At 37.1% G+C, this 27691-nt stretch overlaps 1 protein-coding gene across 2 annotated transcripts in view; it reads left to right on the forward strand.

The window, feature by feature from the left end:
* elfn2b (extracellular leucine-rich repeat and fibronectin type III domain containing 2b) overlaps positions 1-27691 on the forward strand; it is a 76223-nt gene that overhangs the window by 34578 nt on the left and 13954 nt on the right. The window contains exon 3 of one of the 2 annotated variants that reach the window (XM_081609896.1): positions 16841-16873. The exons of the other annotated variant lie outside the window; for it this stretch is intronic. The gene's annotated coding sequence lies outside the window, so the exon portion shown is untranslated. The remainder of the gene's footprint in view (positions 1-16840; positions 16874-27691) is intronic. 2 annotated transcript variants of the gene reach the window in all.

Below are 27691 nucleotides of genomic sequence, written 5' to 3' on the forward strand. Positions count from 1 at the left end.
ATAAATATAATGCAATGTAGAGATTGGTCTTTTTTAGCCACAAGTACCGAGGTTTATTTTGTCACCATGAACAGTGAGCAAGATGATAAAGGAGTTTAAAAAAAAAAGCCTTAAAACTTCATATTCAGAGAACTGCAACATTTTTGGTTTAGGTATGGTGGAGGATTTGTCTATCCGTGATGCTGCGGGCCTGTTTCTCTTCGAAGAACCCGTAGGAACCTCGTTAAAATGCATGTAGACCTTAATAAATATTACAGAGAAGACCACATGGGTTTCATAAAAAAAACGAAGAAAAGAAAAACCTTTCTAACTTCTACCATCTTCCCTTACCATTACAAAAATATATCCTCCCTGTATTTCTGCTATTTCATTTCCTTCTGCAACTTGTTCATATATGCATGAGTGCGTTCAGAAACAAAACAGACGGCTCACACAGATGCTTCCTTACACCGATATGCACAGCGTTGCAGCCCGAGCACACAGCCATACCCATGCAGGCATTAAATTGTTATAATAACAATGTCAAGTGAGGGACAGGGGGAAATTGTTCTGCAATCCACAAGATAAAGCGTACAAATGTCGCAGGCGGTACAGCGGCTTGCCTACATCCAGATCTGGCTTGGGCATAAACTCAGTTTTTCAACATTACCTCCTATTTTTCTGGCTCCGAACATTTACTCTAATTTGTTCTTTTCAGTCTTTGAAGTGGTAATCCGCCTGCCAGGTCTGCTGGCTAATGAAGCTGCAGCCTTGAGGTAATTATCAGTGCCTTGTGCATGTGAGGTTACCAGCTAAAGGCAAAAGACCAAAGCAAAAAAGTGCCTTTTTTCCCCCTCCTGTGAAGGATTACAACTGCAGCATTTCCAGACATTGTTTATGCTTGTCTGACAGTTCATTACGTTTTCAAGTCATGTCCTTAATGTTAAGGCGTTCTGTGTCGAGTACTAAGGAAAGCTTTATGGGCGCAACATTGGCTTTCAGACCCTGGCAATGTGGCTAGGAAATAAAAAAAGAATAATAACACAATCAAGGGGAAACAATAACATGAAGCCAAAATACACAGCTTGAACAGACTTAATTGCTTTAGTCGTGACATTTTTATGTAAAACATTTATTTTTTAAGAAAGGGTGGGGATGATTGTCAGTGCGGAAAGATGAATTCAGCTTGTGCGCCACTTCAGCCATGATAATTGATGCTGACATTTATGTTGCTTCTCTGCCCTCTTCCAGATGTAGACGGTTTCAGAGGATAAAAAGAATATGGCATAATTTTTTTATTTTATTTAATTTTTTGACTTTTAATGTTTTTCCATGCTTTTTCTAGACTTGTAGACCACAAACAATGTAGTTTATTTTAATCTCTTGAGACATTCAGAGCAGAGTACAATTACACTTCCACCTAAGAATGTCCATGTTAACTGCAAATAAGAAATACTGAGCACAATATTAATTAAATGTCACATGATTTTTCATGATAATCTCCTTAGGAGTAGAATAACAAAAAAAAGAGAGAGAGGTCCCATTAGATTCAACCATGGATGTTGCATAACTCAACCTACATGCAGCCACAGCCAAAGATGATTGTATCTAAGTAACTAAAAACAAACATCAGGTGTGGGAATTGAAAGTAGAACGCCATCCAAGCGGGCAAATATACACTGCTCAAAAAAATAAAGGGAACACTTAAACAACACAATATAACTCCAAGTAAATCAAACTTCTGTGAAATCAAACTGTCCACTTAGGAAGCAACACTGATTGACAACAGGGACCCTCGTCGGGTCAATCAGTGTTGCTTCCTAAGTGGACAGTTTGATTTCACAGAAGTTTGATTTACTTGGAGTTATATTGTGTTGTTTAAGTGTTCCCTTTATTTTTTTGAGCAGTATATTATCGATATACAAAGTGTGAATCCATGGCACTTCCAATATGTTAACATATTAACTACTGTGTGGGGTGTGGTGCAATTGGTAGCACTTTTAACCTTGCAGGAAAAAATGGTGTTGGCTTTGAGAATTTTCTGCACAGAGCTTACATGTCCTCCTGATGCATGATTTATAGAACAAAAACTAACCTGATTTTACTCGACTACACTAGGATGCATAGATTGTCCTATCTTAGCTAGAAGTTAGGACACCCCACTCCGTAAAACCCGACTTCACCCCGTTTAGCCAAGACAATTTCAGTGAAATAATTATTGTTCCCATCTTGCAGTCTGATATCTGACCTACATCTGACATCACCCTGTAGAAAGTTTGCTTCACTCCTCAGTTTTGTCGCTGAGCTGGGGTTTCTTGCATGTACAGCCAATTTCAAGATATGTGCTTTTGTCTCTGCACTTTCAAATTCTTGATCTTTCTCCAGTCTTTGGAAGGTAAAGATTTTCTCCTACTTTCCTCAAACACCCTCGGACAGGATTCATGAGGGATGCTCTGACAGTGCAAAAACACAAAATCTTAGCAAGTATTTTTGGTCTAGTTTCTGGTGCAAATGCTTGAAATAAGAAAAGTACATTTTCAGCAAGATTTCAGATCTTGTTTGAAGTCAGTCATTCTTTAATATGTGTTTATTTTCCTGGAATGTTGGTTTAAGCCAACATGTCTTCTGACGATGCACCAGTCCACTTTTTTCACTTCCGATATCGATATAGATGTCTGAATTTTAGCATTGATAGATACAAAAAAAAATAAAAAATGCTAAATTGACTTGAAATGTTTTTTTGTTTTTTTAAACCCAGACATAAATGTACTGAATTACTAATTTATTTGATAGCTCTGTACCACTTAAATACACCATTAGCTCCACAAGCTTGGTCAAACATGTAAAAAATAACAACATTTTAATTTGTTCAGCCAGTGCAATGGGCTGTATAACAGCCAACATTAAAATATATAATAAAGAAACTGAAACCGGCAAAGAAATTCGGTTGATTACCTTGGTCAAACATGTAAAAATAAACTTAAACAAACCTTCTGTGCAGCAAGTACAATTAGGAATTCTAAATAAATAAATAAAGCACGATTAAGCACAGAATTATAATGAATAAATTGATCAGACACGTTGAGATTTCACTCTGTTTTCTTTACCGCAGAATGATTTCAAATTCTTCTGAGGCCTCTTTGTGCTGCTTGCTGGACTCATTATATGCTGCAGTTGTTTTTCTGAAGGTACCAGACTGCTCTTTCAATCTCACCATGGTGTTCACTCTCACTTTTAGTCACAAGCACACCAAATTTTACATCTGAGGTTTTAACAGTGCAGACCTCCATCAAAAGGCTTTTTTATTCATGCACACATGTTGTGACTTGCGTATTTGTAACTTAGCAATTTTAAGAAAGAATAAACACGGTGATGTCGTTATTCTTCAACAGATGCATTGTTTAAATAGTCTTTTAATGTTTTTTTCTTTTTTTTAGTTAAAATATTTAGTATTATTGACATTTATATTAAATTTAGTCGATAATTAGAAAATACTCACGCCATTTTTAGACACATGAATGTAGTCTAAATGGTAATGTGTGTTACTTCATTAAAATGTTTTATTGTGTTTAGCTATATATATATTTTTTACTATTAAGTGGACAATATGTAAGGAGGGTATGGTTATTTGCTAAGAGCATTAACACCAAAATATGCTAATTATTTTACTTATTGAGTTCTGTGTCTTGTCTTTTTTTCCTCTAATAGTTTCTAAACATGTTTCAGTGTTTTTTTTTCAGATTTAAAGAAAGAAAGTAATTTGGAAAGCATCAATTAACATTTCAGCAAACGAATCACGCTAAATGATAGTTTGAGGCAGTGGAAGAAAAAAAGGAACAAAGGAAAATGATCAAAGAAACAATGAGGTGTCAGCCCAACAGTTACCCCATGGAGATTGTGCGCTTCCTCGCTGTGCTTGTGGTTCTCTTTGTTTGAATGTCGTTGTAAACGAGGTAGATGTCTTGCATCAGGGAATAGTTCACATATAAGTATGTTTTACCCACTTTCACATCATGTATAAGTTACATTTGCACCGATTTTTCCAGGTCTATGTAAACTTTAATATTCACTACTATGAGAGCAAAAAAAAAAAAAAAAAAAAAAAGATGGTAGGTGGGGTGTGTAGGTGTGTGCTAGGAGATCTAAGTGTGACCGTTGAGGTCCCCTGACTTATTGTGCGCATAGTGTAAGAGCTGCCAACATAGTGGGAGTTTTGCAGAATTTTTGCAGGACTGTACGGATCTGCTTTCATAGCAGCTACATCCACTGTACGAGCCACTGTGGCTCGTTAAAAAAACCTGCACCTCCAAGCTTCAACCAGATCTTGACATTTTGTAAAGCCTAATTGTATCAGTTAATCACCCAAAGTCTAACAATCTTTTCAGTCAAGACACATGCCATCGTGAATGTATAGACAGCCTCTCCATCTTTTCATCATCTAGCTATTAATATTAACCCTTTTTCTGATTATTACTTTTAGCTTACATGGTGTATTGGCTAAATTCTTTCATTTCTCTTTGAATATCCATTACAAAAACACACATTCCTGCATGCAAGTGTAAATAAGTGAATGTTCTCTCCAGCTTCCCAAGTGTCCTAAAAGAAGCTTAGCACTGTTTGCATTGGTTCACCATGTTACTTGTAGGTAAAACGTGTCACACAAGCTAAGACACTGGGAACTTTAGTAGACGCATTTGAAAACAGTTTGGGTTATAGACTGACAGCTGTTGGTGAAACACTAGAAATTGACATTTACCACATTCATCTTAAGTGTAGTACTTGTGTACATTTCACTCAATGGGATTAGCAATTTGCTCCTATTAGGGCAAAATCAAGATTATAAATGATAATTATTGGGGAGGCTGATCTGCATCTGTGGTATCTGTTGAATATTCCCAACCCAAACTAAACACTGCAGTTTGCAAAAAAAAATAAATTTTGACGCATCTACATGACAGCTGTAGTTCTCAAGATGACGTGCGATTACATACCCATCCAGTGCAAAACAGGATATCAAACACAAGAAGAAAATCAGTGGTGTTTATGCTTTGTGTGGTTTAGGTGTTCCTTTTCAGCTTTGCAAGTAAAATTACTTAGAGATTAGTTGTTAAAAATAAAAAAATAAATGCCCAGAAAAGTCAGAATCTATCCTTGGAGAGTTAAGCATCCAACCTACCACAGGTCACGAGTGCAACAGGTCCAGGAGGAAAACTTATAAATTCCTCTGCCCAGCAGCATCCTTGAGCTTGTTTTGAAGAATCCCGGAGCATTCCCAGACCAGAAAAGAAACGGTATATAATCCCTCCAGCAAGCTTGAGGTCTGCCCTGGGGTCTCCTCGCAGTAGGATGTACTCAGAACTCCCCTAAGGGAGGCACTCAGATTTGCAAACCGACTCCTCTCAAAAGCAAATGAACAGTGGGTGTCCCCCAGATGACGGAGCAAGAGCCCAGCAACCCTGCAGACTAAGCTCATTTCAGCTGCTTGTATCCAGGATGGGGCTCATTTGGTCGTCATCCATGTTCCATAACAATAGCCAAGGGTTAAAACCTGATCTAATGTTCTTTCTGTAACATAGAATACTAGGTTCTTATGCAAATATCAAGTATGGCTCCGTCACACAGCAAAAAATAATATCTGCAGTAATAAACTCTTTATTTCATTAAATCTGTCTGCCAGGTGGGTAACACAATGACACAAGTGTTCCCCATTTGTTCTACTGTCAGTGTACGATAACAGTGCTTTTGCTTGGGTATGCTGTTTATTCATGTGAAGCTGCAAGAATTTAAATATTTGCTTTATTATGCGTTTGCTTGGCTCAGAGCTGCTCTGGGATGTTTGTTGGTCTCTATTGATTTCTTTGAATAATAATGAGAAGAAACATCTAAACCCAACACTTATGGCACATGCCTCTAGTTGAGCTCAGATTTCATCAGGTAAGCTGTGTTCTCCTACCTTTAGGTACGCTTGTTACTTCCAGAATCCTAAATAATACAAGAAGCAGGTCTGCTGTGCTCGGTAAACAAACCCCCAATTCAGCTAAGTGTAAAGCGTCAGACTCAAAGACGCTGCCAAAAAAGCGGTGAGCTCTGGGAACAGCTAAACCGAGGCCCTGCTTACTTAGTCTGAGTTCAGCTCCTGAGCGACGACGCACTTCATAAATCCCCTCTTCTTTTTTTTTTCTTCTGAGCTGTTTTTCGTGTCACTCAAGTAAGCAAATGCACCATTAAAAAAAAAAAGTTTGGATGCGCTGTATTTTTAGTTGAGCATATGAGGACGATTTTACTGGGTCATGATTTGTGTGAGGCTAAGTCTCAATTAAGATACGCCCACACCCCCCCCCCCCCCACACACACACACGCACGCACACACGCACACGCGCACACACACCTATCAGTGCACACACATTCACATACGTTGCCAAGAAGATGAAACTGGAGCATCAAATGAGGAACGGTGTGTCGTCTGAGACCTAGCCTCGTGTTATTTTAAACCTGAGAAGCATGTCAGGGTTATGCTATGTAGGTAGCCCAGAATGAGTTTGACCTGGCAAACACCAAGCATATAGCTTACACTCTGTGGAGTGCTAAATAGATGCAAAGTACTATATTAAAAGTTTACTCAAAGGCAGTGACAAGGGGAACATTTTGTTTCTCAATGCTCAACTTCTATTTACAGTAATTACTTCTCCTCCCTGGAATATAGGTGATATATCTTAGTGGCTCCTCGGAGTCAATGAAGCCACTGAGTTCGCTACATGTTATTTATTTTTTAATTACACCACGTAACAAACTTATGCGTGCCTCCTTCAATCATCAGCGATACAGCCGCCTTCATAACACCGAAAGTGCTTCTTGCATTGCTGCGGTGCCTTTTGCAAAAGTTGTGAATTTCACCTCTATTTCTGTGCGCGGAGCCGAGGCACGCTCGACTTGTGGGAGAGTCAAGAACGCGGCGGTGATTATTTCGTGTACGCTGCCGCAGCCAGCAATGTATGAAAGCATTGTTCTCCCCACCGAAGCCATTATTCTTACAGTCGTCTTCTGTTTCTGCATGATCACAGACCATATGCTGATGATATGCCTACACAACAGGCGCCCACGGATGAAGAAGAAGAAATAGAGAGGTGAAGCAATTGGACGATAGATAGATAGATAGATAGATAGATAGATAGATAGATAGATAGATAGATAGATAGTGTTTAACATTGCTGATGCTCTGCAAAAGAGAGCAAGCCAACTAAATCCCCCTGTTGTAGTTTGTTGTTTGAAGGTGTCAGGCAGAAGACTGGAGGAGAAAATGTGCAGTCAAAAATTGGAGTACATTGTTCCCCCACCAACATATCAAAAACACAAAACAAGAATAAACAGGTAAAGTGATAATAACAAGTTCTACAACTTGCAAACACATTGGAACAAAGAACGTTATAATGAGACAGGCTTTTGTCGTCCTCCGGATAGCGTCGACTCAAAAGCAGCGACTTGTTTTCTACAGCACTCGCTTTTCTTCGCCCCTCTTCCTTTTTTTTAAATCTTCCATCTCCGTCTTTGTTGGCCACACATCCCCACGCCCTTCTACGGCACTTTTGTCACAGATTTATAATTGTGAACTTTTGTTTTCTTCGATTTCCTCTAGCACTTTCACTGATTCTCTATCAACTTCTACCCTGCGTCATTCTAACGCACGAAGTAGAAAATCGATCGCTCTGATGGAAAATCTTCAAACGTGACGGCTCTTGTGTATGTAATAGGTAAAATGCCTGTCACCAAATGAATATTCAGTTTGAAATGACATTTTAAAATCAAATGTATTTGTCAAATTGATTCTTTAGTAATGAAGAGTCTCTTTTGCGTCAGCTTGATGAGTCTTGGTAGGGGAATTCGGATGGTGTCATGTTATCTGTGTGTTAGGTACTTTAACAAAATCTGACCCTGAAGAAAACCACTCAAAAAAAAAGCACCCTCTCCCCTGGTGCCTCTTGATTGCCTGTGCAGAGGGCGTTGAGCAGTCTTGGCTTTGACATGATAGACCAAATGAAGTAGCTCTTGCTGCTCCTCAAGGGAAGACAGGTGTGGAAAGCGCACTGATGCATTCCGACTCTCAAATGCATCTAATCTCGGCTGCGCTCCGGCCCACGTTTACAATCTTCAAAAGAGTGCAATTGCAGTCGACAATTGTTGTCGTTTTAGGAATCCCAATTGGATGAACTTACACTTAGTTAAGACTCCAGCGGTGCGGGAGATAATATACTTCGCTGTGGGGGGTTTCCATTAGGGGTATGGTGAGGGACAGCAGTAGAGGCTGGAAGCAAAGGAACGGGGTTGTGGAGAGAAAAACATGGCATTGTTAGTTTCCAACAAGATGCCTGTGGTAGAAGGACGTTTTAAGATGAATAGGACTTTGCACTGTGCACTGCGCTGAAGGCTTTAGCACTGTTGTCTCACAGCCAGGCTCCAGTTTGAATCCCAGCATGGCTCATTGTAAGCAGTTTCTTTCCAAATGTCCAAAAACACTTTTTTAAATATAATTGCAGGACGGTTTGTATTCGTTATTTGCTGTATGTTAGGTGATATGTTTCTTAAATTAGCATGTACGCCATTACAAGTAAGCCGAAGTTCCTAAAAAAGGAAAATATGTTACAACCCAAATCATAACACTTCTACTTCTGTAACCCTATGACTGGTGGCATGTGGTTTTTGTGGTACCCGTTTTCAGCTGAACATGTAGCCAACATTTTACCATCCAGCTGCAACATATTATCCAAACCTTTCTGAGCAGGGCAGCTATTTCATATCTGCACTGGGTTCTTTACGGTTTCATCATTTCAAAAGTTCTGAGATCCATCTACAATACTTTTTTTTCCCCCCCATAACCCCTTGATGACAATATTGCATCATGGGTTGCTGGTTTGGTATTCACATTGTTTAATTTTAATTAACAGTTTTTCTGTGTTTTCACATTTTTAGATTGATAATCTTTGCTTTTTGCTCCATACTTGCACTGATTCACACAATATGCCACGTGGTAAGTGTGACTTGTCCTATTGCATAATAAACCTCATCTTTCTTAATTCTCTGTCAATCTTGAGCCACTTTATGGGTCGTCATCATCCATCACTCCTCTCATGCCACTTTGTTTGATGGTCTATCATAGCACCACCTTAAAAGCACATCAGCTTTATGTCCACCTTTCTGCTGTTTTAAACTTGGAGTCAGTCAGTTGTGACAAATTTGCTCACACCTAAGCCCCCTTTCTGAGCGTATTATCCTTCTGACAAGCGCTATGTTTACAAGAAGATAGTGTCAAACATTTCTTGCACATGCATTTATTTTTTTCACGTGACTGCATCCGTCTCTGCCTCTGTCCTTGCATCAGTATTTGGGTTGTTGATAAGGGCGAGTCTTAATGACAGAACAGAAGGTTCTTTCTCTCTGTCCCTGTTTTTCACACACTTCTTTTTCACCCGTCTTCAACGTGTCGCAGAGATCTAACAAGCAAGACGGAGTTTCATAACTTTATCTGTTTTGGTTCATTATAAATGTGGTGCCTTTTGTTCTTCCCATCAGCGCCGTTCCTCTGCTCTCATTTTGTATTTCCCCCTTTCCCAAGCCTCACTTTCTTTTCTGTCCTTTGTCCTGCCACATTCACATCTCGGCTTGAAATTAAGTGACTTCATATTGTTGAAATTGGATGTTGCAATAATTATAATTGAGTCCTATCCAGTTTTTGATATAATTTGACTTTCATGAAATCTTTCTTTGTATCATAACTGCATGGAATATTTGCTAAAATTGCATAAGAGAAAAAAAAACCCAATTTATTTAAGCATATCTTGGCAACAGATAAGCTTAAACTGTAGCAGGTTCACCGTTTTATGTTGCATACTTTAATATTCTTTTACTAACCAAACCATTTTTTAGGATCTTGTTCTTAAAAATGATTAATGATTTTTTTTTTTTTAAAAAACAACTGGTTATGTTGTGATATAAGTAAACCAAATAAAACCTTAACACTATTTTTAGTTTGATGATTGTTTTTTTGTTTGTTGGTTCTTTCATTGTTCAGATCAGTTTACTTGTTAAAATAAATTGGACAATACATGTTAATAAATATTAACATGCAGGTACATACAATTATATCCAAGTGGCTAATTTACATCTTGCCAGGTTTTTGATAAAAAATACAAAAATATAATAAGAAAAAGAACAAGCAAATGTAATACTACTGAGTAAAAAGTCGGTAAGAAAAGTTATTGCCGTGTTGACATTTTTGGCTTTCCTGTATCCAGATTTTGGTATGTTGTCTAAAGGAAGTGGAGAAGTAGGAGTTAAACAAAACAAAAAAAGGTTTAACAAAATTAAATTAAGATAGCTAAATGCAAACTGTATTTGTATTTCTGGAAGATATATCAATGAACAAAACATATATTTTTTCAATCTTCTTATATAATCAGAAAAAAATTATTCTAATTTATTTATGCTCCAAGATTGCAATCTTAAGTAAAGATGAGCAGAGAGAGAAGGAGAGAACAGGAGGAGGAGAGATGAAGGGTGAAACTGACAGATGGGACACCATATGATCTGGACAGGTGAGGAAGAGGAGGTTATCACATAGTTAAGACTCAGGTTGTCTATTTTTATTTTTAGCACTATGTCATGGTTCAAAGGTAAAACACGTTTTCGGGAAAAACTGACACGGTGAGAAAATCATAAACAATAATTAAAAAAAGCATCCACGTTGTTCAACAAGTTGGAGTTTAATTCAAGTTACTCATTACTGATACTACTAACACTCAGCACCATAGTACAGAGCCGCACGTACAGTCAGCGCTTGCTAAAACTGAAAAAAAGGTAAATAAATAAAAATGACTTTTTATTCCAGTAACTTAATTTCAAACTGAAAAAGGTGGGAAAATCAAATCCTGAATTTGATTATATTTATTAAGAAATATTAATAAGAAATTATTGGATATTGTTTTTTTTTTGTTTTTGTTTTTTACAAACTCACTCCTGAGATAATTATATGAATCCACAGCAGTACCAACAAATTAATATAATTGAAACATAAGATTTATTAATCTGCCTTTGTAGGTCAATTAGAGTGTCTGTGAAGTTTAAATTAGTAATCACAATTTGTGATTGCTAATTTAATTTAAGTTGTGATATAGAGGTTCATTTCACGTAGCTACATGTCAAAGTGAAAAACACCAGAAATGAGGCCATTCTACCAAGGCAGTCTTCATTTTAGCTTTTACTCTAGAAATGCCTACAAGAAAGACACATATTTGCACAAACTTGCAAATATATCTTCAGTGAGAGCAATAATTAAAATGTCTATTATTGGTTGCTCCCAAAGATCCAGTTTTTGAAGAAACTCTATACCTACATAGCATCTCTTGTTCATATTAACATCACATTAACATTTGAGATCAGACACATAGTATTTGACATTATGTAATAAGTTCATTACCTGTTTTTTTTTTTCTTTCCTCAATCTCCTCCTTCCAATTTCTTTGTCTCTCCATGTCTTATTTGCCCGAGGCGAGGCATTGGCCTAGTTTAGCAGTGCAGACGGTTGTTAGCATCATCCCCTAACCAAAACAACCGAATTGTGGAAACATAAAAACTACACATGCATGCATGGATGGATGGCTCCACCTATCCTGTGCTGTCACAGGGCTGGATTTAAGTGCTTTACAGGCGCAGCTGCTTAGGTATTCTTACTGTATGTGGACCCTCGTATGAGTGTGTTGTGGAAGCACAAGGACATGTTGGGAAAACAAGCGAACACACACCCACACAGAAATGCCCTCGGCTTTACTTTTATCCTTGCATTTCGATCATTTTAATCTCTTCAGGGTAGATATTAGTTCTTTTCTTGACAAAAGAAGCTCACCTTCCTCCTGACTGAAAGAGTGTCTTTCTTTACTCGCGCCAGGACATTTCTGAAAATATTTCATCAACGCATATTCAGTCACGACTGACAAGCAGTTTATTTTAGTTTTTTTTAAGAAAACATCTTTATCACATCTTTTTTGCCGGTAGTGGGAAGACAGGAATGTGGAGAAAGAAAAAGGGAGTCTATTCTTAATATTTGCAAAAATAAATCAACATGAAGGAAAAACTTGATATTGTAAGGTAAAAATATAAAAATAAAAAGAAAGAATTGTCTTTTTTTTCACATCCAGATCTTTACAAAAGAAAATATTCTTCTTTTTTTTGTTTTTCTGTCATATGTGTCAGTCCGTTTTCTACATGAGTCAGTACATGGTGCAATCCCACAGACTGCTGTATTGAAAGCCGTCCATCTGGGGCCACAAATAGTCGATGCCATTTTCAATATTATTAACCGTGACTCATTGCCTGGCGTCGCTGCTGACTCACTGCTAATAAAATAAATTAATAATCACTGGACAAGACGCCGCACACCGTCCTTACCTGGCGTGGGATGTTGGTGAGCTGGAGTACTTGAATAAATAAGTAAACGAATCACAAAACAAGTTTTAGTCAGAGGGGAAATGATTTCTAAGCCTTCGCTTAGCATGCAGTGTCAACCCTGATAATAGAGCTGTCACATATAGCACCAGTTGCCAAAATGTGAATTGTTAAGGGGCAATTATTTTGAAACACAATCTCCACTGGCTGAAACAAATTTACAACTTATTTGCATAAGCAGATGAATATAGCTAATTCGGATGTAGTGGTATATGCAGTATTAGCCATGTGAGATGTGTGGCTTTTGTTGAAACAGATCTATTCAAATAACATGAAATTATATTTCACTCTACATAACCCACCTTGTTACAACCCCTTTCTAATATAGTAATTACCTTGAAGGGTTATTTTTTATGTTCAAAATAAAATTCTTCTGCCTTTTTTTAATGTCTGTTACTCTGAGCTCATACTCAACTGTGACCTGAAAAATGAGACATACCAAGTCATGACATATGTGTCACCCCGATAGTTGAAGCATTAAAATAAATTGAGTGTAAATCCTGTGAGCAATTTTAAGTATGTATAATTACATCCTGGGGGTTTAGATCCTATCATTTTAAATTCCTACTGTGTTTCTCATCAGTTGTTGGTGACTTCAACTGACTTCAACAATAATAGGCTATCATTATTTTAGACCCCAGATAATACAACTGTAGTTGCTTTAAGCCTTACAGCGTCTGCCTGTTAAAAACTCATTTAACGTAACAAAGGAAGTTGTTCTCAAGTTGCCCTGTTCGATAACATGGAAGAAGCTGGAATATTCAACATTGTCCTACCAGAGTTATTTTATGTATTTTTTTTAACGTAATTTCATGTTGTTTTATTTATTTATTAACTTTTTTTTTTTTTAAGACGTGGCTCCAAATTTTACGTCGAGTAATTGAATCATCAGGAACTTTTTTTGAGCAACGTTGTGATGCTAAGGATCACAACGTTGCTCAAACGTGGCTACAGCTAGCCATGTTCTGTTGGCTAGCTGTAGGCTTTGATACCTACTTGCATGATGGTAACCCAGTTTCCTAAGGAGTGATGCTGCTGGGCAAACAGTGTGTTACTATTTTAGACCAAGGTGTCCTGAGCGTGAGGAGAGATTGAGTCTATCATCAAGCTAAGGGAGCCAGCTGGAAGGGATTGCAGAAATGGGGCATTTTTTCCTCTTCATTTGTGACAATATAATACCTAAAGTATTCAGTGGTGTCTGGTCCTTTTTGAAGAATTATGAGAAGCATGGAAAAGTGTTGTGTCCCTTAGTCAGCTGTAATATTGGTTGCAAATAGACATTGTGTGTTTTCAATCCACCTGAAGCAACCTTTGGATCTGAAGCCTGTTCAGCTAAAAAAAAAAAAAAAAAAAAAAAAAAAAAATATATATATATATATATTAAAAAATATTAAAGAAAAAAAGAACGAATAACGTAGAATTAAAGTGTAGCACTGGTTAACCTAAACCTCATTAAATATTTTTATAAATTCACAGTCATAAAAATATGACAGGATGCGTAGAGAATAAATCATATACTCTTCAGGTTTGAAGACATTTAATCTGATATGAAGGGCCATTCATTCTCTTGCTGAATTATTTCCTCATTTGCATCATGTATCAGCTCCGGTTTTTGTTTTTCTTTTTTTTTTCAAACCGCATCAATTCTTCTTATGATGTTGTCGAAAGTGTGAACATTTCTGTTAGGTTGAAATTGAAACAAGAAATGGGTTAAAACAGTTAACAGTTAAAATAGTTAGAGAGCCTAACTATTAAAGCAATACTGAGTAAGTCAGAATTGAAAAATATATTTCAAGATAAAACTATAAATAAAAATAGACAAACATCCAGCCTTGTTCTATTTAACCTAAACTTGCAGAGGTTATTAACATGCCTACTTAATCTTTCCCAGCATTATTGCACCAGTTCTGCTCCAACCAGACATTTCTTTCTGTAGGAAAATTACAGAAAGTGCAAAAAGTTGTTCTTCTCCAACCCTGGAAGGATGGCCTCAGCTGTTTTATTTGTGCTATGGAGAAAAAAAAATGTTGTGCTAGACGGCTGCATATAAGCAAAGAATTGCACATAGTGACTCTGTATAATTTTTTTTAGGAATCTGAGAGTACACACTTTTCCAAACGTTTTCCTTCAGTCCACAGAGCTGAGTAAGTCAACTAAAAAGAATAAAATATGCAAACCCAAACATATATATATATATATATATATATATATATATATATATATATATATATATATATATATAAATAAAAGAAGAATGTTTATTAAAGATCTAGAAATACTTTTTTGATTCCTCCTACTTTGATATTTTTTTTCCTGCAGCTGTTTGCCTCCAGCTCAGAATCTGTCAACACTGCAAGATACAATTAGACGTCTAGAAATTCTCATGACGCACGCTGAAATGGTGAGGCTGATAGATGGATGCCTCGCTGAGAGGATTTGTAGGAACGTATTCAGGGAAAACCACAGCACACTTAAACAACAAGTTTGTTTAGTTCCTAGAATTTTGAATTCTGCTTTATTTTGATCATCATATCAACAGTTAAAAAAAATACATGTATATAAATGTATAATAAATGCACCAGATGGACAATGATTCCCAAGACTACATCTATAAAAGTTTACTCTTGCCATATGTGTCCTGTGCTTCTACTCCCCCTCTTATAGTATCTCTTTGCTCATCTATCTAAATTACACCATTATTTTATGCATCGTTGGTTTATTGTGCTCCTTTTTGAGAGTCTACTGCTCTATCTCAACCAATAAATAATTGTTGCTATAGCAGCACTTGTGCAAATGTGAGGGCTGTGTAATTAAAAATCTGCGGTTATAGTAGCAAAAGTAGTATAAACTCTGGTCTTATGCTTGTCATTTATTATAGCATTGAATAGCAAATACGTTTTCTTTAGTTTTCTTTCATTTAGTCAAATTCAATAAATTAGAATAAAAAAAAGATGCTCAATTGTCATCTTAAAATCATCCTTTAAAAATAGTCTGAAGAATATATTTCATTATGTCCACATTTCTACATTAAAAATGTTTTTATTGGTCAGATGCAAAAGTCTAATCCTTTTAGTTTTGTTTTCATTAACTAAGTGTAAAATCATCATAATAAATTGAAGCAAAGTTTTGAAAACAGTCTTTGTACTAATCTTTGTAATGTGTTTCACTTAGTGAATTAGATGATTGACACAAAAATACTCTAATTGAAAATATCTGTAAATAAAACTTTTTCTTTTGCAGAGTCATTAAGTTTGCACTAAAGTACAATTAAATGCCAATTATACCTTATGCCTTATATTGCTAAAACAGTCACTTGTTTTGAGACGCATACATGTTAAAGTCATTCCAATATTAATACAAACTTTTTAAAAAGGTGTTTGCCCAGCTTTTGCAGATCCACATCTTTAACTCTTCTGGGAGTGCTTTCCACAAGGTTTGAAAGTGTGTTATTGGGGCATCTGGTTATTTTTCTAGAAGCCCATTTGTGAGGTCAAGCAGTGATGTTGAACAAGGAAGACCTGGCTGCCAGTCTTCGCTCTATTTTATGACAAATGTGCTCTTGTTGGTTGAAGTCAGGGCTCAGCATATCCTAGTCAAGTTCTTTATCACCAAACTCTCATGCAAACTGTTTTCATTGTCTAGAAACGGTAGATTTCTCTAAAATGTCTTGGTATGCTGCAGCACTGAGAGTTACTTTCAAAGAAAATAAGGAGCCAAGCCCAACTCATGAAAACCCACACCATAATCTACACTTGTTACATGTTATACACAAGTTTCACATGTAACACAATGCAGTCGCCTACAATGTGTGGATGAATGCCTTTGTCAGTATCATGCATATTGGTTTCGATCAGGTTTTTCTATCCACCTGATTGTTACTGGTACATTCAGAAATACTTTTTCTGAATGTTCACATTTATTCCTTAAGATGTCAGGAAGGGAAACAATCCAACATTGAATTTGCATGTATTTCGCAATTGATATTATGAATGTCTGTATTTAACAGATTTATGGTTAAATGACCCCTTGCTGTGTTTCTCTTTTTGAAAACGATGTGGCACAATCACAGAATCTTTTGCAGAAGGCAAGTTTTTACATTCAGTCATTTAGTTTTCTTTCAAATCCAGCAGCAAGACTTCATTTGACCAAAAAAATAAGAAAGCATTTTAAAAATGGATTTTGCCAGGTAGTGAGTGGAACGTGTCCTTCATGGAGATTAAAATTCCTGATCAGCCCTTGCAATATTGAAGTTACCCTGCCTCTCAAAGTGCTTGAAATGTAGTTACTTTTGAATATCACACATCATGACATTCAAATAAATTAAAGCCACTTTATCTATGACCAACAGATCTTTTTTTTGTTTTTGCAGATAAATCTTGGAAAACGATTGGACAGATGTCAGGTGAGCTTTTATAGGAATATTTTTGCTGGCTTCAGTTTTGGGTTTGAAGAAATAAACTCAACATGTTGAAAAAAAACCATGAGAAGCAGCAAGAAACTTTTAGTTTCTTTAATCATGCAATTGACAATTGGACTTAATCCCTCAAGTTACCCTGCATCACCCCACATTCATACTTTCTTCAAAAATGTCCTCTTTGTCACAGTTGCTCTACTCTAAGTCTTAACAAGGAAACAATCTTCTTCTTCCCACATGACTGCCGTATCTGTGCTTTAGTTTGAACATGCACATGTTTGGCTTTTACCTGAGTTTTGAGTTGGTATCTATGTGGCATAAATCTTAGCTTTTTCCACTGGAACTACTCCAAATACTTTTAGCTTGCAGGCCCATGGCCCACCGCAGGACAATGTCTCTGGGTCTTCCTGCAGGTCAGGTTAGTAGCGGTTATGTAGTGGGCAGCTGGGGGCCTGCTGAGGTGCTCTCTGCTCCATTTAGCCCCAGACCTCTGGGTCGGCCTGCCACGGTCCACTGCATCACTTTTTCCTCCAAGACATTCAAGAAATGGATATGATGTCATGGGTGAGCAGCCACAGATAACTGTAGTCTAAGCATTACACACAGGGAAATAAATATAGACACACACAGAGGGAAGGTCGGAAAGAAATTAAAAATGGAAGAAAGACAAAAAAACAGAGAAGCGTAGATCTCTAAAATATGAATTTCACGTCAGAGCTCAGATGTAGCTTGAAGATCTGTCCTTAGCTCTACTTCAGATTTTTAATTCCTGCATGATTTCTGAGGATCTTTTCTGGCTTCGTCTTTTTTAACAATTTCGTACATCCACAGTAGTTTATGTTGCAGCATGTGGAACTTTTCCTCAGCTCCTCGCAGCCACAAAAGTTTGCAGAGAATATACAGATCAAATGTGGTCTCTCATCATGACTGCCTTCGCTGTCTTTTCCACTGGCCTCTCTTTGTGCTCTTTTCTCCCTGTCAGATCTTCCTATTTTATTTATATCTTGCAACATTTTTCTGACCTACTTGAGCACCACATAGCTGTCAAGACCTAGAAACACAGGGATCAAGAGACAGATCATGGAAATGCATATTTTAGGCTTTTTTTTGTGCTACATCTGCTCAAAAAGGGACATGCAAATTTGTGGAAACTTTACCTTTTTGTGCCCCATTTAGAAAAATGAACTTCAGCTCATGTTGGAAGGCTAAAATATATTTCTTTATAACATTTTGTAAACACTTTTGTAAATGAACTGCTGCACTTTTGACAAAAATAGGACATGCTGATGAATGTATATTAGCTGGACCTCAACCTAGTTTCCGTATGCAGAAACGAGGAGCTTTTTGTATTTCCAGTCGAATCAGTTTCAGTCTGATTAAATCAGCCGTGCAGGCCATTGTTTATACTCTTGTTTTTTAAATCATTGCTTTACAGGGCTCAGATTCTTCAAATATTAAATTAGTGGTTGCAAGCTTCTATTACTAATACAAGCTATCATGACCGCAAAGAACAACAGTCACCAAATCCGACATAAATGTGGTTTGGTTGGACGTCATTCCTTGGACTGTTTCCTGTCCTGAAAGTATGTTGACGTACCCAAACATGATGACATGCAACGTTTTGATAACTTTCAAAAAGCTGAATCGTTATCAGCTTCATCAAGATACTGTCACAAATAGGAACAAAAATTAACTGTTCATAATGTGCAACCATATACATACCGTGTGTATTGAGTACATTACTCAACATATTCATTACTTGAGTATGTTGAGTGGGTATACAGTAAATTACTTTAGGATTACTTTTTTATTATTATTTTTTTCACTGTTGGTAATTATCTAAAAATCTTCAACCAAAAAAGTTCAAACACTCCTAGTTACCTGCTCCCAAGTTATGAGGACACTTCTGGGATGAACTAGAGCACTGACTGGAAGTGGGATTCCTTCTCGTCCAACATCAGAGTCTGACCTCACAAATGCTCCCCTTGAATAAAAGTCAGAAATTAGAAGAGACACAGTCCTAAACACTGTTAAAAGCCATCTGAGAACAACTGAAACTTTTTCTATCCTATGGAATTAGAGTATTTTGAATTTAAAAAGTTATCAGATTAAATATGCATTGTGTAAAACACCTGCACAGTTTAGCTAAGTCCGGTATTTTAGCACAGTGTTATACATCTGATTTTCAAAACACATAAAAGTGCTGAATCTGAACAAGGGATGTATGTATCTTCAAGTCCCGCTGGTAATGACACAAGTAGCACACGCTCAATACTTCTGAACAAAAGAGTAGAAATGCTTTTAGCAGTTTCTCTCATGACCACTGCGATATCATCTGTTTCTCTCAGACCTACACGAGGTTAAACTCTCAGAGGAGACTCGTACTGCTCTGCTTGTGTTTGTCTCGTCCTTATGTCCTGTGTGAAGTGGAGAGGAAATGTTTTGCTCACAGCCTAAACCTCTCAACACTACACCGACTTCTCTCCTGGGAATGGGCCCCGGACAGCAGGGAAGTGCAACAACAACTGTGCGAAACCGATGGAAAGACTGCGAGAGAGGCGAGAAAGAGACAAACTGAGGAATAGTGGGAGACAGGAACAAATTTCAAGGCTTGAGGGGGATTAAAGAAGCTGCGAGATAAAAAGCAATGGCAGAGAGGAAAAGTTGGGGAGAGTACAAAGATCTTGTGATGCTTAAAGATACTGAGAAAAGAGAAAGCACTAAGAGAGTGGGGGAGTGAAAAGGGATCGTTGTCTTTGTGGTTGCTGGAGGAGTCTCTCAGGCAGAATACAGATTTATTAGGCCACATAGAAAACACACACATTAATGTAGGTTAGTCTTTTGATTTCTGAATGTCCGTTTCAAATGTGTATTACATCTAATATCACTTGGCATATATTTGTGTCTTTTGTTTGATTCCTACTTCTGGAAATCCGATAACTTCCGAATTAATTTGCTTTCAGTCAAATTTGACCATTTCTGATGAAACTTTGGTCAAATGCCACTTGGCTGAAATAATTTTCAGGTGAGACGTTTGGGCTTCATTGTTAAGGGCGCGTCCTGTCACGCTCTCTGGGAAACGTTTCCTTAAAAATGCATCAGATTGATGATGATCACTCAAAATGCAATTTACAGTGCAACCGGGAAGTATTCAAATTTCTTCACTTTTTCTAAATGTTAAGCTACAGCCTTAACTCAAAATTGCATTAAATGAATCTCTTTCCTCAAGATTATAAACACGGGTGCCTCATTTTTTAAAGTGTTTTGTTAATTTTTTAAAATCAGAAAACCAGTAAAACACATTTTCATAAATATTCACAACCTTTGCCATTGAAACTCAAAATGGGGTAATTTCCACTGATCATCCTCAGCTGATTGGCTCTATAAGGTCCCACAGACGACAGTTCAGGGCAAACACCAAGCATGAAGTCGAAAGGATTGTCTGTAGACCTCTAAAAGAAAATTGTTTTGAGGCACAAATCTGGGGAAGCATTCAGAAAACTTTCTGCTGCTCTGAAAGATTCCACTCCAAAATCCTAATATTACTTTCAGTCCAAAACTAAGGGCAACTTTAATAACATTAATGCTAAATACTCTTAAGGTTCAAAAAGAAAGTTGTGCTTTCTTTATGAGCTTCATATGGTTGTGTGTCAATATTGTTGGCTCGCATTGCTGAATAATCTTTAAAAGCGATCCATAAATGGCTCCATCCTTTATCACTTCCGTAAAAAAGAGCGCTGCTCTGTGACGTCAATGTTCTTCTGCACAAGTGTGTCGCTTTGGGGTCATCGAGCGTTCAAAGCTTCTTAGATGTTTTTTTATTAAAACCCATTTCACCCCACCGGTCACAATAGTAACCAAGAAATTTTTTTTACTTTCAAGGACTCTAAAAATCTTCCTGATTAAATTTTCAGTTAATGTTCTGCAAGCATTGAAATTTTAGAGTGTTTGAATAATACTTATGCAGTATCACATGTTTAGAGTAAATCATCACATGAATAGAGTTGATTATATCTTGGTTGCACCTTGGCGAGAATTAGACTGTCACAAACCTCCCAAAGAAGAGGCTAGAAATCTGTGTTTAAATAAATATACAACAAAGATTTTAGGTGCACATCATCTTTAAAGTGTCTAGTTATGATATACACCTTTACATTTACAAAAATTACCTTGGTGTGTGAGTGACCGGTGGCAGAATACGTTTGACCTAGGTCCGCTTATTTAAATACATACCAAATTCTTCCAATTCCTAACTTCTTCCTTTTTAAGATTAATTTTGAGTGTGGTTCTTGATCTGTTGGACTTAGTGATGGCCAGACAAAGTATACAACAATGTAGTTATGAGAAAAATGGAATGCTTACTGATTTTGATAGTGGTGGATTAGACATGGACTATATGGGGAAGATGGGCCATTTTAAAATGCCCGATTTTGAATGCATATGATCAGTTCATGGGAAAAGAAGATGATCGCCCCCTTCAACAGTCCTGTGGCACTCTGTTACCACCTGCAAAAGTTTATAATGAAGGGACAACTGTCTCTCTGATGTACCCTTTAAAAATAAAGAGGATCTTAATGAGGTTCCGGCACAAGATGAGAAACTGCTGATCCACTAGAAAAACAGCAATATTTTCATAGTAGAAACAAAGATGAGAAAGAACTATACAGAGACTGATGTCAACTAGATCAATGAGCACATGAGAGGTGTAGACCTAAATCCCTCAAGGTACAGTGTCAAGGTCAGGTCCAAGAAGTGGTGGTGGTCCATCTCAAAAGCGCACTTGTAAATAGGGTGACTAGTTTAGGAGGTTGGAGTTTATCTTGTACCTGGTGGGTTGCCTGCTGGAACCCCCACTTTGTCTGTCAAGTCATTGTGGCCTTGATCAAGAGGACAAATCATCCGCCATGCCAGCCAGTGGTAGTGAGAGGAGCCGGTGGTGCCAGTGAATGACTGCCTTACTTCTGTCAAACTGTGCCAGGGAAGCTGTAACTACAATCTGGTAGTTTACTGCTATCAGTGTGTGAATGTGTGTGTGAATAGGTGAATGACTAAATGTGGTGAAAAGCATTTTCAGGTCATTTGGACTTGATAAAGAGCTATACAAGTACAGGCCATTTACCTTTCAGATAGTATTTTACAAATGTGTCGTAGGAGGAACCACTGATTTGCTCATCATGGGTTATGGCTTATTATCTTATGCAAAGGTTTGGTACAAGGCCAGTAGGTCATGGAAATAGATCTCAAATGGACACTTCTCTTCAAGTTATGACAAGATGTGACCAAGACACTCACTGGTCAGTCAATGCAAGAATCGTTTCCAGAGATGTTGCTTTTGCAACACCCATGCCTTGGAGAAATTCAAGGCTTTATTGCACATTGAGTGCTTCAAGAAAGAACATGGAAAGTAAGGAGGGAATGAAATAACCCAAAATTGAAGAATACCAAAGTCACCAAATGGTGAGAAGGAGCCATACAACTCTCCTTTGATTCCAGGCCTGGGGGTCTGGTATCCTGAAACTTTCAGCTGTGTCCCTGGTCCAACACTCCTGAATTAAATGGATCACCTCCTCAGTATGCAGTCCAGTTCTCCAGAGTCCTGCTAATCATCTGATTCAGGTGTGTTGAAGCAGAGGCGGATGGAAAAGATGCGTGACACTGGTCCTCAATCCCTGGAGTTGGAAACTCCTGGACTAAGTCTATTGAGTCTTACTGTATGATAGTGTGACAAATGTTCATAATTTTCAGAAATATAAATGAAAGCATCTACTGCAGATGTTATCTTTATGATCTATGTTACTGTGATGACACTACAACTGACTGAAGTTCAATATAATTATGCATGAACACTCAAGTACTCAAATTTACCTTGGTTTAGAATAGTTGAACTTGGTAGTCAAATTTGTACTTTACAGAGCAAATGTTGCACTAAAGTAATGCTGTGGCAAGATATATTCCAATAAAGAAACAGTGTTCACATATTATGATCATGTCCATTTGGAAAAAGCACTTTTAGCTCATCTTAGTATAAGAACAACATATTATCCCACCGGTCACAATTGTGACCGATCATAAAACACACTTTTTCATATATTTTTCCACAATTTTTAAAATTATTTCCCCTTGAATAGTTCAAAGGGCTATCAATGACATCTGATTTTAATATTTTCATGTCTGGGAAAAATTTGGCATTAAATGGGTTAAGACGTGGTTTTCCTTTTCATTTTCTTTCTTTCTTCTTTTTCTCTCTCTTTTTTTTAGCATTTCTACAAGTCAATTCAAATACCCAAGAATATACCCACTTGAGATGAATCCTTGATGTCACAGACTTTTCTGACTCACGGTGCGATGAATGAAGTGCGTTTTCTAGCGTCATGATGAAAATGGGGACAAAATGCAAAGCCATTTACTTCGCTCTCTAAAAAAAAAACAAAACAAAAAAACAAACAACATCAAGCAAAACATCGTAAATATGCCAGAAAAAAACACACTGAACGGAAAATCTAATTTCATTACAAATCAGTCACTATTTTGTTTATTTACTGGGCAGCTTTTGCCGTTTTGTGGTCTCTCCAAAGCTGTTTTGATGGAGTAATCACAGTTTGTACAGACACATGCTCCTACAGTCAATTAGAGAGCTCTTTTAGGAAAATAAGCTGCTGACAGATACATTCCCAGCACCTGCCAAAATAATCACAGAGTGCTGGTGTGGATCACTAACAGCTACAACCTAAACAGATATGCAATTGGCATTTTATCCTGTGAGACCATCTAACCTTATTTAAAAATACTTACCAAGACATTTTATTAGCTGGTCAGGTGTAGGACCGGTGGGTTATTTTCTTTGTTTTGTTTTTAACAACAGTGGTTATAGCAGACTGCATGTGCTTTTGTATATTTATGAAATCTGGGTGTATAATGACACATTCAGTGTGCGACAAGACAGCACATTACAAAAGGCCTTAGTGAAGAAAACCAGATTTTTGCAATATGTTTGGAGAAAAAGCTCATGCAACTGAGTGTTTCCAGTCACCTTGGTAGGTAATCTTTATTTCAGGACTTTCTCAACACAAGCAAAAGCACAAAAAATATTTACTTTCTTATCTTAATAAGAGGCTCAGACAAAGACTCAGGTTATCAACCACAGTCATGTCATATCACCCTCATATCCACTCTTAATACTAAATACTCCAGATCAGGTCAAATACTGAAACAGAGATGCATCCTTCCATGATGTTTTCTGAGACCGATTTCATGGGGAAACATGGTTTAGCTATAAAATATAGAATTTTTATAACCTTAGCAAAATTCTATATTCACTCTGTCCTGTAGTCATAAAATAATTCCATATCATATGCATAGTTACACTCAGATGTTTATTACTGAGCACTGCTTGTCAGCTGGCTGAAAAAATGCTCCAGGAAATAAATGGAGTGCTATTTGTGATAAGAATGGGTAAATGGCCTGTACTTGTATTGTGTTTCATTAAGTCCAGAGAATCCCACCGTGGTTAAGTTCTTGCTGTTTTAGATATGCATTTGGCGATCCATTTTAAACAGCACACAGCAAACTGGCTACATATATTTCTGCCTTGCTATTTAAAATCAGATAGGGTTTTATCTTTTTTTGCTTCAAATCTATTTGAATGCACAGACACAGAGAGAAACCGTGCTGCCTTTACAAGGTCAGGTGGTTTATTTGCATCTGAAATCAGGCCCCTTCTGACGCCCTGAGATGTGCTTCCATCAAACTTATACAGTGAATGTTTTGTCCACTTGTTGCATCTGTTCAGTACCCACCTTGAACTTCATTTTGGGATCCAGGTGGGTGTTGTGTTTCTGCTCCAGCTCGGTGCCACTACAGACTCGAGTGTTGCCCTATATTAAACCTGTACAAGCAAATGAGATGGGTGTCTTAAAGTAACCAAATCACATTTGGAGCTCATATTTTCTGCCTATTTCATACCGGTACGGACCGCAAGTAAAAATCTTTAATGGGACACTGCCAATGCATTATTGCACAACAGGCTTCTGTTTGATCATTCAACCACTAACCACACACGGATTGTGTGAACACTAAACAAATGCAAGACACAATATCCAATCACCCTGCATTCCCCACATATACAAATGTGCGTCTCTTGTTTTAGCACCTCATTTGGTACAGAGCGTTTAACTCACAGGCGATGCGATTCGCAGCGACAGCATCATATGCAACTGGAGGCGCGACGGGTACCAGCCAGTGAATTTACATTTAGGCTGACAGTGGCCTGGCTCCAAGAGTCATGTTGGTGATAGTGTAGCGGCGATACGGACCCCCTCCAATTCCACCACCTGTCACAGCCGAGGCTTATTGGAAGCTATTAGAATTCATGGAGGAGAGTTTTATCATTGTGGGTAATGGAGTGGAAGAGACATGCTGATTTGATGCAAATGTCAACAACATCCTATTCTTTTAGCGTGAGAGTGAATTGACACTGTCAATCATATTTGTTTCCATGGCAACTGTAAAGAGTAACTGGAGCTTGTGCGCTGAGCGACCCAGATGTTTATCTGCATCGGGACGCAGCTGATGTGATGCTTGCTTTCGTAACGTCCAGGGTCCCCAAAACAAAAAAAAAAGATTAGCAAAGACGGCAATGAAAACTTGCTTTGATTTAAGAACTTTGGTCTAAATATGAAAATGTTTTATTCCAACTACACGTAGATTGTTTCAACTTCAACATGAGGAAAAAGAACACCTGAGCGACACGCTGCAGTTTGTTCACATTTTCTGAAATACATGCACAGTTTCTATTGAAGAGGAACAACACACCTCTTTTGTGGTATGGTGAGAAAAGAAAGCTAAAGGCAATATTTAACAACGGATTACGCTCCAATACTTACAGAATTTTGAGGTTTAGCAAACGTCACACAAATTAGACATGCCTACATGATTGTGTTTTAGTTTTAATACCGACCAAACGAAAAGTCGCATTAGATACGCTACTTTTATTTGTATTTTTAAAAAAAATTATAATTTAGGTAATGACAACATGTAAAAACATTTTAAATTTTTTTTGACAAACGCATCCATGCTATGAAAATGCTTTCCCCTGAGAAGTGTTACTTCTTGTCCCATATTTCTAATTATATAATCACATCCCTAAACATGGGTTTGTTCAGACATACGGTGTCTCTTATGTCCCCCATGCGAACCCTTTGGGTTTTGCTATGTAGAGCACCAAATGAGATCATGTCTCATATGGAGGGGATAAGCCTCAGAGAGGAGAGCAACACAATACATTTCAAGAGAGGGCGCTGCTGAAATTTGTTTTGGGTTTGTGATACTCTGTATCTCTACTCCAGGGAGTAAAATGTATTATCCATCCTGAGTACAAATATGAAAAAATGTTTTATTCAAAACTAAATAAGCAAATACTATTATCAAAAATTATTTCATAAATACTCCAGCAAATAAATAAATATCCCCATGAAATAAAAGCAAAAAATAAAATAATCAGCAATATATCTATTTTTAAATAGGAAGGTTATTTTGTCAATCACAGATTTATTTATTTATGAAGATTAATAACTGTGTTTTCTGAGTCTCACTTTTAAGTATTTCAAGGACATTTACTTTTAACTCTGATTTTATTTTACGCTATTTTCAAAATAAGTGTCACAAAATAGCACACCATTATGAATTAATGAATGAAACACATAAAAAATGAAATAAATGCACAAATAAATCCTGAAATAAATGTTAATGTTGAATGAAATGGCTCTGCTTATACAAATTGTATATTCAGACATTCGAAATAATTTACACAAAAATCTGCTTGCAAACTGCAGAATAAGCTGCTCCTATCATGAAAATATTCATTTAAAAAATGGAAAGTTGCAAATATTTGGATAAATTCTTTATTCAGCTAGTGTAATCAGTTATTATGGTTTAGGATAGATGGAAAAACCCATGGATTTATTTTTTCACTTCAAAACCAACGTGAAATAATTATCCGCAACCCTTTAACCTTATAGTAGCAAAAGAATCTACATACAGTTTTTTGGTGCTACTTTTCAAATCATTCACATTTTTAAGGATATCCTTGAGTTAAGATTTATTTTAAACTTCTTAATGTTTTGATGCTTAACCACTTTTAATCTGATCACAATATCCTCCTGAAATCAGGACATATGGAAAAAGGCTCCTGTTTGCAGGATAGTCTTTATTTTTGCAATAGATTCATGTTTGCGGTTTTCAGCAGTACTAAGCAGACTGAAAATGATGATGAACTTCATTTCTTTGCTTGCGTCTCTGGAGACCCTGGACCAGAATAATCAGTAATGAGTTCAGTTCTTTGCGCTGGAATTGGAAAGAAATGTGAATTTGGAGTACAAGCAGACTTTTGACCTTTTTCTGGTGCACATGAGGAGATGCAGACTTAATACTCTGTTTATCTTTGCCTATAGATTTGCTTTTGTGCATTCCCACATGCTGTTATTCAACAACATACATACAGCATAATTGAGTATGTCCGTATAGTCACGCACGCATTTCCCAGAGAACATATGCTCATTTTAATTTGCATATTTGTGCATATTGTGTGTTAGTAGCAAGCGAGAGGACAATGTCTTCTATGACGCAACAGGCAACTAATCTTCCCCATATGTAAATGCTAGACTGCTATTCAAGCAACATGCAGATGGGTTTTGGAGCTTAGGTTTTTGGCAGGATAGTGTTATAGGAAGAAATATCTAAGAATATGTTCTGTCAAGCATTTTGGTGATTAATAGTCCGTGTTGTTTCTGACAAATGTTCTCTCTGTAC

The sequence above is a fragment of the Poecilia reticulata genome, chromosome 8 (genome assembly GCF_904066995.2).
Source record: "Poecilia reticulata chromosome 8, P_reticulata-male-v2, whole genome shotgun sequence".
NCBI classification, from domain to species: domain Eukaryota; kingdom Metazoa; phylum Chordata; class Actinopteri; order Cyprinodontiformes; family Poeciliidae; genus Poecilia; species Poecilia reticulata.